Below are 13501 nucleotides of genomic sequence, written 5' to 3'. Positions count from 1 at the left end.
TAGTATGTGGTGTCGCTTAGTTGTCTGGTGCCCTCCCAGATGTATTGAGCCCTGTCTAAGATGACCACTGCGCTTCCCTTGTCTGCCGGTTTAATGACTATGTCTTTGTTGTTTTTCAGACTCTGCAAGGCCTCAGCTTCTGCCCGTGTGAGATTGGGCGCAACCGCGAGGGCGCAACCCGAGAGGAGCGATGGGTGCTCGTCCGCCGAGACCAGCACGTGGACCTCCGGCGGCAGAAGACCAGGTGAGGGCTCCCATTGAGACCTCGGGGTGAAAGGTCGCGGTACGAGGGACCCCTGTTTCTCGTAAAACACCGCTAATTTGACCCCCCTGTGGTATTCCTGTAGGTCAAATTTGACCTGGTGGTGCCACTCGGAACTGAGGCTGGTGGACGGAACGAAGCTGAGGCCTTTGTCGAGGAGGGAGCGCTGCGACGAGGTAAGTATGAATTTATTGGACAGATTTACAATGTTTTTGTTTGTGTTTGTGGTGGTGTTGTTTGTGCTGGTGTGGCCCCCCCGACAGGTCGGGTTTTTGGGGACGCCAAGTTTAAATGCTGAAGCCAATGCTTCAGCATATTCCTGGCAGTGGTATCGGTCCAATGTATATTGTCCCTACCGGTTGCGAACTGGTCGCTGGTGAGTGCTGGGATGAAATGGTAGTTTTTATGAATATAACTATTAATTTGCCGGAGGTTGTCCTTATGTTCCTCGGGCAAATTGTCGGAAAAATTGAGGAGGGGGATGAAGATTTCGGCATTGGGGAATGTGATTTTGGCCGTTTTGAGGGCCTTTTGGAGCTGCTTGAAGGTGGTAGATTTGGGATTTTGTTCTTTATTGTTGAGGCCGAAAGATAAGACCACCATTTCAACCTCAGTACTAACTTTGGTTTTTTGCAGGATGGCCTCTGCGTGGCGGAAGTTGGCCCCCGGGTAGCTGTCCATCTGGAGGTCCTGGAGACCAGTGGACGGAAGGAGACTGATATTGGAGTCCCCGATCACCAGGACCTTCCTATGAACAGACAGGTGCCAGTCCACCATCTTACGTGTTGTACTAATGTGTCTTGTAGGCCTCCTCCGCGGACTGGTTGGCGTGGTAACCTGTGCCCCGTTTGTGTCTTCTGTCGGCTGAGAAGCCGAAGTGACAGTTTTTGTCCTTTTCTGGTTTCCAGAAAAGAACGAGGACCAGCTAGCCCGCGCCTCCGGAGCGGAAGTGTCCGGAACGGGCGTGACTGGAGGAGGAGTGTCTACAAGAGGCACGTCCGGCAGAGGTGCGTCCGGGAGGGGCGCGTCCAGGAGTGAGGAAGTCGGCGTAGGTGGTCTCGGTTGGTCAGAACCAAGTTGGGACCAACTTGGAGGCGTGTCCAGGGGCAGCTGGGACCACCCTGGGTGCACTACCGGGGGTGACGCCGGCTGCTCAGGTAAGTGGTGGGAAGTGTCTGGCTGGCCAGGTGTCACCTGTACATTGTCCGCTACATGGACTAGAACTGGTATGTTTTGTTCTACAGGTAGCGGTGGCGCCTCGGAAAGCGCAGGGGGGACCCCGACCTCGGTCTCGACACGCCCAGGCGGCCCGGGTGGCGGGACCAGGGGAGCCTGAGCAATGGAGTAGTCAGGAGGACTACTACTGGGCTCCAGGGGGCGTGTCGCTCTCTGGGGCCTGGATGGCGCCGCAGCCAGAGAGGAAGGTGACAACGCCGGGAAGGGGACCGGGGTGACCTGTCCCCGAGGACCCGGAACCTGTTCCACCACCGGGGACCAATCTCCGCCCATAGGGTCGGTCATGGTGGAGACCGTGGCGCGTGCAGGAGCGTGCTGGGTTGGAACCGGCAGGGTCCGCGAGGGTTGCACCGGGGGGTGCACTGCATCCACCACCATTCGGGTGCTGGACGGGTCCAAGCGGACTGGTGACCCCGTCTGCTGCGATCGTGCGGGACTACCCCCCTCGTCCCCGGCACGAGCGTCGACACAGATCGAGATCACCAGACCCTCGGCGAGCCGAAGTGTCTCGGCAGTCAATCTGCGTCCCAGGTGTGTCTTGGCCCACGCCGAGGCCACCTGGAACGGGTCCTGCCAGTTTTGTCCAATAAAGACACTCAATTTACCAATTTCAGTTTGCAGCGCTTTATTGTAATGATCTCTGAGTATTTTAACTGTTGTTTGTGCCCAATTATGTGCGTTGTTTTTAATTAAGGATTCTGTGTCCGGGTTGGTGACCGCTGGCCTGATTCCGGTCGTTAAGGTGAGTTCCATATTGGTAATGGTTTGTGGTTGGATGTCTTTATTAACATTATTTTGATGGTGCACAATTTTGATAATGTTATAAATAATTTTAGCTTTGAGGCTAAAATCGACATCCTGGTTGTCAGGGGGAATTTCCCTGGGGGGGCGGTTAGTGTCAACATTCCTGGTAATGTTGGGGCGTTGACCCCGTCCAAAACCAGGTTTGTCAGTCCTGTAAGTCCTCCTGGGATTGGGAGGCTCATAGTGTGCAGGTCTGAAATTTACCCTGTTATTTTGGGGCCGATTGTGTGCAGGGTTTTGGAAATATTGAGGTTTGAAGCCTCTGGAAAAATTATTGTTATTGTTTTTATTTTTTTGGTGTGCAGTGCGAGAATTTTCCCACCATGGGGCACCGTAACGCTTGCCACGCGCGCCGTTGTTATTCCTGTCGCGCGAGACGTTGCCCTGGCGACGTGTGTCACGTGAGGGGTAGTCCCGGTGACGTGTGTTGCGTGTGGAGTAATCACGGCGGCGTGTGTAGCGTGTTGGATAATCACGGCGTCGTACGTCGCGCGTAGGATAGTCCCGGCGACGTGCGTCGCGTGTGGGGTAGTCCTGACGGCGTACGTCACGTCTCTCACGTGATCGGTTGCCGTAGCGACGCGTGTCGCTGCGGAGGCGCACCCGCTCGTCCTCCTCCTCTGCAGGACAGCCACGCAGCACCTCCGCGTAGCTCCTACGAGGCGGTTGTTGACAACAGTCCGCAAAATGATGATGATCATCATCATAGCGGCCGTATTGTGGTTGAGGACGAGGGGGCGGGGTCATCTCACGCCGCGATCGCTGTTTACGTCCGCGAGGACGGACGAGGACCCATTCCTCGTCATGCCACGCCGCCATTTTACGGCAACCGTAAGTATTATTTAATATAAAATAAGTGTTATGTGTAAAAATAAGGTAGAAATGCAGGTAAGTAGGTAGAAAGAAAAAATAAATTAATAGGAAAGAAATAAAATGGAAAGACTCCGGCGCGCTTAAGTGACGTCACGTCAGCGCAAACCGGATGTCCTTCGAAAAAAACCACAGAAGAAGAAGACCAGCTTCTTCGAAGGAAAAATAATAATATAAAGAAAATAAACAACTAAGGGCGGTTCTATGAAGAACGATGGAATACTCCCAGGTAAGGAGTTTAATAAATTAAATAAAATAAATAATTAAAGAGTATAAACTGAACGTAAATTAGCGAATCGTCGACAGACTTTTCGCCTCGTGGGAAGAGTTCCGCACGGCAAAAAAGAGAGAAAGGTGGAAAGGTAGAGAAAGTAGTGAAAAAGGTGAAAAGCTAATAAATTGCAAGTCTCTAATAATGCAACGTTTCGGCACGAATGTGCCTTCTTCAGGCTGAGACTTGTCTAAATGTAAAATAGGAAATAAAAGCGTCGGCTAGTGTGCAATGAGAGAGATGTTGCTCGTTCGATGGTTGGCTGTAGACTGAGGCTGATTGGCTGCTGAGAGTGAGGTGGAGTCGTAGCTGGCGAAAAATAAACAGAAAAGTTTTAAGCGATGCAAACTGCTCAGCTAAAATCATCCATGCAGCAATAATTGGCACCCAGTGACAGCATGGACCATGTATATGGTTTATTTTCTTATTATTATTAATAGTGAATAAAGAAATAGAATAAAATAAAATTAAATAGGCAAAAATAGGAAATAATAAGATAAAAATAAAGAAAATTCACTATTAATTTGCACAATAAAACTGAGCCGAGAAAAACAGTAATTGTGACTCCAAATGGAGTTCAAACAAGTCCAAAATATTTTTTTGGAGAAATTTTTAGGTTTTTTAGTATTTTTTTGTATTTTTGTTAGGTTTTTTGATTTTTTTGAAGATTTTAAGTATTTTTGTATTTTTTTGGTATTTTTTCAGGTCGTTGGAGTACAGGGACATCCGGAGCACTCCCTGCGCCGGGTACGTCCGTGTAGCTAGGTCCATGACCCTGTAACCAAGGTAAGTATTTTAGTATTGTTATGTGTCTTTTTGCAGTCGTTGGAGTAAAGGACAACGTCCGTTACCCAGGTGAGAGACATGACAATGAAGGTGAGTATTTTTGATGTTGTTATCATATGTTCTTTCTTTGATTTTGTTATTGTTTTTTACAGGTACTCGTGGGAAGACCAGGACCTCCGAGGCATCCCTTCCGCCAGAGACGTCCGGATTCCCAGGTGAGTAGTAAGGTAAGTGTTATTATCAGCAATGTTGTATATATTGGTGCGGATGAGAGGTGGAACCAGGAGGGTCCCCAATGGGCGGAGCGCGAGCCGTGTGTGGACCAGAGGCACAGGCGGGTTAGGGTTGGGGTTGGGGTTGGGGTTAGGGTTAGAGTTAGGAGTTAGGGTTAGGTATAAAGAGAAGGAGAGATGGGTAGGTGTTAGGTGTAAAGAAAAGAGAGACGGGTAGGTTTTAGGAGTGAAAAAGGAGAGTCGGTTAGGGTTAGGGTAAGGGGTGGGGGAAGGGCGATAAAAGAGTGTAAAAAAGAATATAAGAAGGGTGTGCACGGTCCATCTATGGCCCAGCGGGCTCGCACTCACGCCTCATTGAGGCCCCCCGGATGGCGGGTGCCCAGTTTTGTGATCCAGGAGCGTTCAGTCCCCCTGCGTTGGCCTACACTCCACTTGGAGTCTGCCTGGATCACGCACGCCCGGACAGAAGCCCACCCGTGCCGGATGAAGTGTTGCACTAGGTGGGTGGATGTGTTCTTCCGCCGGACAATGTTATATTTGTGTTGGCGAAAACGGGTGGCCATTGTGTTGCCCGTTTCGCCAACATACATGACTTGGCAGCGCTGGCAGAGGATAACATACACACAATTCTTCGTGTGCCCGTCCCCTCTGCACAGCGGTCGGAAGACCTTGCCATTGTGTCGGTTGATCAACCAGGGGATGTGCTGAAAGGGAGCATTGCTTCGAGTGGGGGGCGGGTCTCTAAGGGAGGGGACCCGAGCTCTAACCAGCAAATCCCCCAGGCTAGGATTCTTCCGGTAGGCTGAGACCAAATAGTGTTGTTTAAGTCTCCCGCTTTTGTCAACAAAATCCCTAAAGTTTTGTTTTACCATTCTGGACACCTGCACCGCCGCAGGTGAGAATGTGGTGATGAATGGGATCATGGACTCACCGAGGGGGGGCTTTTTAGGGTCAAGGAAGCACCTGAACTGTCTCCTGAGGAAGGTTCTAGAATACCCCCTCATCCTCAGGGCACAGAACAGGGTTCCAGTGGCCGTGATGAAGTCCTCCTCCCTGGTGCAGATTCGGTGGAACCTCAACAACTGTGATTTGACCAGTCCCGCGTACGTGTGTCGGGGGTGGAAACTGGTCTTATGGAGGAGGGCATGGGTGTCTGTTTGTTTGAAGAAAACTTTTATGTCAAGGTGATGGGTGGAGCAGAATGTTGGACCTTTGAAGGTGGTGGTATCCAAAAAGTCCACCGAGGTGGGGCTGGTGGTGGACTTGATGGTAATGCTCGGATTGTGTGTATTGAGGGTGTGGCGGAACACCTCAAACTCCTCCACGGAGTGATCCCAAACACCCCAGATATCGTCGAGATATCGTAGATAGTGGAGGGGCTGAATTGGGCAGGCCGCCAGGGCAGAAGTCTCCCATTCCGCCATGAAAATATTGGCGTAAGCCGGAGCGAACTTCTTCCCCATGGCCGTGCCTTTGATTTGGAGGAAGAACTTCCCGTTGAATTCGAAGTCATTCCTCCTAAGATTGATATCGAGAAGCTGGAGGAGTTCTTTCTCCGGCCTGCTAACGTCTCGATATTTCACAAAAATGTTTTTTACGGCTTGGATGCCCTGGTCAATGTCAATATTGGTGTATAAACTATCTATATCTATGGTGAACAAAATGGCTTCTTGGGGAATATCTAAATTTTTAATTTTGTCAATAAAGTCGTATGTGTCTTTGAGGTAGCTAGCGTGTTTGATGGAGAGTGGGGTCAAGTAATAGTCAATAAATTCTGCTGTTCTATAAGTCTCGCTACCACAGTCTGACACGATAGGCCTGCCCGGGGGGATTTCATGTGGTCGGCTCCACTTGTGCGGTTCTTTGTGTATTTTTGGCAGTAAGTAGAACCTGCGGGGACGGGGGTCCGATTCCCCCAAGAGGTAGGTGTGCTGTTTGTGGTTAATGAATCTTTTGTTTATTAAATTGTTGACTATTTTTTGTACCATAGGGGCAGTGTCGGGGTAAATAGGTGTGGTCAACGGGGAGTAGTATGTGGTGTCGCTTAGTTGTCTGGTGCCCTCCCAGATGTATTGAGCCCTGTCTAAGATGACCACTGCGCTTCCCTTGTCTGCCGGTTTAATGACTATGTCTTTGTTGTTTTTCAGACTCTGCAAGGCCTCAGCTTCTGCCCGTGTGAGATTGGGCGCAACCGCGAGGGCGCAACCCGAGAGGAGCGATGGGTGCTCGTCCGCCGAGACCAGCACGTGGACCTCCGGCGGCAGAAGACCAGGTGAGGGCTCCCATTGAGACCTCGGGGTGAAAGGTCGCGGTACGAGGGACCCCTGTTTCTCGTAAAACACCGCTAATTTGACCCCCCTGTGGTATTCCTGTAGGTCAAATTTGACCTGGTGGTGCCACTCGGAACTGAGGCTGGTGGACGGAACGAAGCTGAGGCCTTTGTCGAGGAGGGAGCGCTGCGACGAGGTAAGTATGAATTTATTGGACAGATTTACAATGTTTTTGTTTGTGTTTGTGGTGGTGTTGTTTGTGCTGGTGTGGCCCCCCCGACAGGTCGGGTTTTTGGGGACGCCAAGTTTAAATGCTGAAGCCAATGCTTCAGCATATTCCTGGCAGTGGTATCGGTCCAATGTATATTGTCCCTACCGGTTGCGAACTGGTCGCTGGTGAGTGCTGGGATGAAATGGTAGTTTTTATGAATATAACTATTAATTTGCCGGAGGTTGTCCTTATGTTCCTCGGGCAAATTGTCGGAAAAATTGAGGAGGGGGATGAAGATTTCGGCATTGGGGAATGTGATTTTGGCCGTTTTGAGGGCCTTTTGGAGCTGCTTGAAGGTGGTAGATTTGGGATTTTGTTCTTTATTGTTGAGGCCGAAAGATAAGACCACCATTTCAACCTCAGTACTAACTTTGGTTTTTTGCAGGATGGCCTCTGCGTGGCGGAAGTTGGCCCCCGGGTAGCTGTCCATCTGGAGGTCCTGGAGACCAGTGGACGGAAGGAGACTGATATTGGAGTCCCCGATCACCAGGACCTTCCTATGAACAGACAGGTGCCAGTCCACCATCTTACGTGTTGTACTAATGTGTCTTGTAGGCCTCCTCCGCGGACTGGTTGGCGTGGTAACCTGTGCCCCGTTTGTGTCTTCTGTCGGCTGAGAAGCCGAAGTGACAGTTTTTGTCCTTTTCTGGTTTCCAGAAAAGAACGAGGACCAGCTAGCCCGCGCCTCCGGAGCGGAAGTGTCCGGAACGGGCGTGACTGGAGGAGGAGTGTCTACAAGAGGCACGTCCGGCAGAGGTGCGTCCGGGAGGGGCGCGTCCAGGAGTGAGGAAGTCGGCGTAGGTGGTCTCGGTTGGTCAGAACCAAGTTGGGACCAACTTGGAGGCGTGTCCAGGGGCAGCTGGGACCACCCTGGGTGCACTACCGGGGGTGACGCCGGCTGCTCAGGTAAGTGGTGGGAAGTGTCTGGCTGGCCAGGTGTCACCTGTACATTGTCCGCTACATGGACTAGAACTGGTATGTTTTGTTCTACAGGTAGCGGTGGCGCCTCGGAAAGCGCAGGGGGGACCCCGACCTCGGTCTCGACACGCCCAGGCGGCCCGGGTGGCGGGACCAGGGGAGCCTGAGCAATGGAGTAGTCAGGAGGACTACTACTGGGCTCCAGGGGGCGTGTCGCTCTCTGGGGCCTGGATGGCGCCGCAGCCAGAGAGGAAGGTGACAACGCCGGGAAGGGGACCGGGGTGACCTGTCCCCGAGGACCCGGAACCTGTTCCACCACCGGGGACCAATCTCCGCCCATAGGGTCGGTCATGGTGGAGACCGTGGCGCGTGCAGGAGCGTGCTGGGTTGGAACCGGCAGGGTCCGCGAGGGTTGCACCGGGGGGTGCACTGCATCCACCACCATTCGGGTGCTGGACGGGTCCAAGCGGACTGGTGACCCCGTCTGCTGCGATCGTGCGGGACTACCCCCCTCGTCCCCGGCACGAGCGTCGACACAGATCGAGATCACCAGACCCTCGGCGAGCCGAAGTGTCTCGGCAGTCAATCTGCGTCCCAGGTGTGTCTTGGCCCACGCCGAGGCCACCTGGAACGGGTCCTGCCAGTTTTGTCCAATAAAGACACTCAATTTACCAATTTCAGTTTGCAGCGCTTTATTGTAATGATCTCTGAGTATTTTAACTGTTGTTTGTGCCCAATTATGTGCGTTGTTTTTAATTAAGGATTCTGTGTCCGGGTTGGTGACCGCTGGCCTGATTCCGGTCGTTAAGGTGAGTTCCATATTGGTAATGGTTTGTGGTTGGATGTCTTTATTAACATTATTTTGATGGTGCACAATTTTGATAATGTTATAAATAATTTTAGCTGTGAGGCTAAAATCGACATCCTGGTTGTCAGGGGGAATTTCCCTGGGGGGGCGGTTAGTGTCAACATTCCTGGTAATGTTGGGGCGTTGACCCCGTCCAAAACCAGGTTTGTCAGTCCTGTAAGTCCTCCTGGGATTGGGAGGCTCATAGTGTGCAGGTCTGAAATTTACCCTGTTATTTTGGGGCCGATTGTGTGCAGGGTTTTGGAAATATTGAGGTTTGAAGCCTCTGGAAAAATTATTGTTATTGTTTTTATTTTTTTGGTGTGCAGTGCGAGAATTTTCCCACCATGGGGCACCGTAACGCTTGCCACGCGCGCCGTTGTTATTCCTGTCGCGCGAGACGTTGCCCTGGCGACGTGTGTCACGTGAGGGGTAGTCCCGGTGACGTGTGTTGCGTGTGGAGTAATCACGGCGGCGTGTGTAGCGTGTTGGATAATCACGGCGTCGTACGTCGCGCGTAGGATAGTCCCGGCGACGTGCGTCGCGTGTGGGGTAGTCCTGACGGCGTACGTCACGTCTCTCACGTGATCGGTTGCCGTAGCGACGCGTGTCGCTGCGGAGGCGCACCCGCTCGTCCTCCTCCTCTGCAGGACAGCCACGCAGCACCTCCGCGTAGCTCCTACGAGGCGGTTGTTGACAACAGTCCGCAAAATGATGATGATCATCATCATAGCGGCCGTATTGTGGTTGAGGACGAGGGGGCGGGGTCATCTCACGCCGCGATCGCTGTTTACGTCCGCGAGGACGGACGAGGACCCATTCCTCGTCATGCCACGCCGCCATTTTACGGCAACCGTAAGTATTATTTAATATAAAATAAGTGTTATGTGTAAAAATAAGGTAGAAATGCAGGTAAGTAGGTAGAAAGAAAAAATAAATTAATAGGAAAGAAATAAAATGGAAAGACTCCGGCGCGCTTAAGTGACGTCACGTCAGCGCAAACCGGATGTCCTTCGAAAAAAACCACAGAAGAAGAAGACCAGCTTCTTCGAAGGAAAAATAATAATATAAAGAAAATAAACAACTAAGGGCGGTTCTATGAAGAACGATGGAATACTCCCAGGTAAGGAGTTTAATAAATTAAATAAAATAAATAATTAAAGAGTATAAACTGAACGTAAATTAGCGAATCGTCGACAGACTTTTCGCCTCGTGGGAAGAGTTCCGCACGGCAAAAAAGAGAGAAAGGTGGAAAGGTAGAGAAAGTAGTGAAAAAGGTGAAAAGCTAATAAATTGCAAGTCTCTAATAATGCAACGTTTCGGCACGAATGTGCCTTCTTCAGGCTGAGACTTGTCTAAATGTAAAATAGGAAATAAAAGCGTCGGCTAGTGTGCAATGAGAGAGATGTTGCTCGTTCGATGGTTGGCTGTAGACTGAGGCTGATTGGCTGCTGAGAGTGAGGTGGAGTCGTAGCTGGCGAAAAATAAACAGAAAAGTTTTAAGCGATGCAAACTGCTCAGCTAAAATCATCCATGCAGCAATAATTGGCACCCAGTGACAGCATGGACCATGTATATGGTTTATTTTCTTATTATTATTAATAGTGAATAAAGAAATAGAATAAAATAAAATTAAATAGGCAAAAATAGGAAATAATAAGATAAAAATAAAGAAAATTCACTATTAATTTGCACAATAAAACTGAGCCGAGAAAAACAGTAATTGTGACTCCAAATGGAGTTCAAACAAGTCCAAAATATTTTTTTGGAGAAATTTTTAGGTTTTTTAGTATTTTTTTGTATTTTTGTTAGGTTTTTTGATTTTTTTGAAGATTTTAAGTATTTTTGTATTTTTTTGGTATTTTTTCAGGTCGTTGGAGTACAGGGACATCCGGAGCACTCCCTGCGCCGGGTACGTCCGTGTAGCTAGGTCCATGACCCTGTAACCAAGGTAAGTATTTTAGTATTGTTATGTGTCTTTTTGCAGTCGTTGGAGTAAAGGACAACGTCCGTTACCCAGGTGAGAGACATGACAATGAAGGTGAGTATTTTTGATGTTGTTATCATATGTTCTTTCTTTGATTTTGTTATTGTTTTTTACAGGTACTCGTGGGAAGACCAGGACCTCCGAGGCATCCCTTCCGCCAGAGACGTCCGGATTCCCAGGTGAGTAGTAAGGTAAGTGTTATTATCAGCAATGTTGTATATATTGGTGCGGATGAGAGGTGGAACCAGGAGGGTCCCCAATGGGCGGAGCGCGAGCCGTGTGTGGACCAGAGGCACAGGCGGGTTAGGGTTGGGGTTGGGGTTGGGGTTAGGGTTAGAGTTAGGAGTTAGGGTTAGGTATAAAGAGAAGGAGAGATGGGTAGGTGTTAGGTGTAAAGAAAAGAGAGACGGGTAGGTTTTAGGAGTGAAAAAGGAGAGTCGGTTAGGGTTAGGGTAAGGGGTGGGGGAAGGGCGATAAAAGAGTGTAAAAAAGAATATAAGAAGGGTGTGCACGGTCCATCTATGGCCCAGCGGGCTCGCACTCACGCCTCATTGAGGCCCCCCGGATGGCGGGTGCCCAGTTTTGTGATCCAGGAGCGTTCAGTCCCCCTGCGTTGGCCTACACTCCACTTGGAGTCTGCCTGGATCACGCACGCCCGGACAGAAGCCCACCCGTGCCGGATGAAGTGTTGCACTAGGTGGGTGGATGTGTTCTTCCGCCGGACAATGTTATATTTGTGTTGGCGAAAACGGGTGGCCATTGTGTTGCCCGTTTCGCCAACATACATGACTTGGCAGCGCTGGCAGAGGATAACATACACACAATTCTTCGTGTGCCCGTCCCCTCTGCACAGCGGTCGGAAGACCTTGCCATTGTGTCGGTTGATCAACCAGGGGATGTGCTGAAAGGGAGCATTGCTTCGAGTGGGGGGCGGGTCTCTAAGGGAGGGGACCCGAGCTCTAACCAGCAAATCCCCCAGGCTAGGATTCTTCCGGTAGGCTGAGACCAAATAGTGTTGTTTAAGTCTCCCGCTTTTGTCAACAAAATCCCTAAAGTTTTGTTTTACCATTCTGGACACCTGCACCGCCGCAGGTGAGAATGTGGTGATGAATGGGATCATGGACTCACCGAGGGGGGGCTTTTTAGGGTCAAGGAAGCACCTGAACTGTCTCCTGAGGAAGGTTCTAGAATACCCCCTCATCCTCAGGGCACAGAACAGGGTTCCAGTGGCCGTGATGAAGTCCTCCTCCCTGGTGCAGATTCGGTGGAACCTCAACAACTGTGATTTGACCAGTCCCGCGTACGTGTGTCGGGGGTGGAAACTGGTCTTATGGAGGAGGGCATGGGTGTCTGTTTGTTTGAAGAAAACTTTTATGTCAAGGTGATGGGTGGAGCAGAATGTTGGACCTTTGAAGGTGGTGGTATCCAAAAAGTCCACCGAGGTGGGGCTGGTGGTGGACTTGATGGTAATGCTCGGATTGTGTGTATTGAGGGTGTGGCGGAACACCTCAAACTCCTCCACGGAGTGATCCCAAACACCCCAGATATCGTCGAGATATCGTAGATAGTGGAGGGGCTGAATTGGGCAGGCCGCCAGGGCAGAAGTCTCCCATTCCGCCATGAAAATATTGGCGTAAGCCGGAGCGAACTTCTTCCCCATGGCCGTGCCTTTGATTTGGAGGAAGAACTTCCCGTTGAATTCGAAGTCATTCCTCCTAAGATTGATATCGAGAAGCTGGAGGAGTTCTTTCTCCGGCCTGCTAACGTCTCGATATTTCACAAAAATGTTTTTTACGGCTTGGATGCCCTGGTCAATGTCAATATTGGTGTATAAACTATCTATATCTATGGTGAACAAAATGGCTTCTTGGGGAATATCTAAATTTTTAATTTTGTCAATAAAGTCGTATGTGTCTTTGAGGTAGCTAGCGTGTTTGATGGAGAGTGGGGTCAAGTAATAGTCAATAAATTCTGCTGTTCTATAAGTCTCGCTACCACAGTCTGACACGATAGGCCTGCCCGGGGGGATTTCATGTGGTCGGCTCCACTTGTGCGGTTCTTTGTGTATTTTTGGCAGTAAGTAGAACCTGCGGGGACGGGGGTCCGATTCCCCCAAGAGGTAGGTGTGCTGTTTGTGGTTAATGAATCTTTTGTTTATTAAATTGTTGACTATTTTTTGTACCATAGGGGCAGTGTCGGGGTAAATAGGTGTGGTCAACGGGGAGTAGTATGTGGTGTCGCTTAGTTGTCTGGTGCCCTCCCAGATGTATTGAGCCCTGTCTAAGATGACCACTGCGCTTCCCTTGTCTGCCGGTTTAATGACTATGTCTTTGTTGTTTTTCAGACTCTGCAAGGCCTCAGCTTCTGCCCGTGTGAGATTGGGCGCAACCGCGAGGGCGCAACCCGAGAGGAGCGATGGGTGCTCGTCCGCCGAGACCAGCACGTGGACCTCCGGCGGCAGAAGACCAGGTGAGGGCTCCCATTGAGACCTCGGGGTGAAAGGTCGCGGTACGAGGGACCCCTGTTTCTCGTAAAACACCGCTAATTTGACCCCCCTGTGGTATTCCTGTAGGTCAAATTTGACCTGGTGGTGCCACTCGGAACTGAGGCTGGTGGACGGAACGAAGCTGAGGCCTTTGTCGAGGAGGGAGCGCTGCGACGAGGTAAGTATGAATTTATTGGACAGATTTACAATGTTTTTGTTTGTGTTTGTGGTGGTGTTGTTTGTGCTGGTGTGGCCCCCCCG

The 13501-nt window shown here is 50.5% G+C and overlaps 1 long non-coding RNA gene across 1 annotated transcript; it reads left to right on the top strand.

The window, feature by feature from the left end:
• The first annotated feature begins 446 nt into the window (after positions 1 to 446).
• LOC133564065 (uncharacterized) lies at positions 447 to 2106 on the top strand. The gene is made up of 3 exons (XR_009809211.1): positions 447 to 1024; positions 1171 to 1419; positions 1507 to 2106. It is a non-coding gene; the product is annotated as an uncharacterized LOC133564065 (long non-coding RNA).
• Positions 2107 to 13501: the final 11395 nt, after the last annotated feature.

Source organism: Nerophis ophidion, linkage group LG13 (genome assembly GCF_033978795.1).
Source record: "Nerophis ophidion isolate RoL-2023_Sa linkage group LG13, RoL_Noph_v1.0, whole genome shotgun sequence".
Lineage (NCBI taxonomy): Eukaryota > Metazoa > Chordata > Actinopteri > Syngnathiformes > Syngnathidae > Nerophis > Nerophis ophidion.
This window is presented reverse-complemented; position numbering and strand designations above follow the sequence as displayed.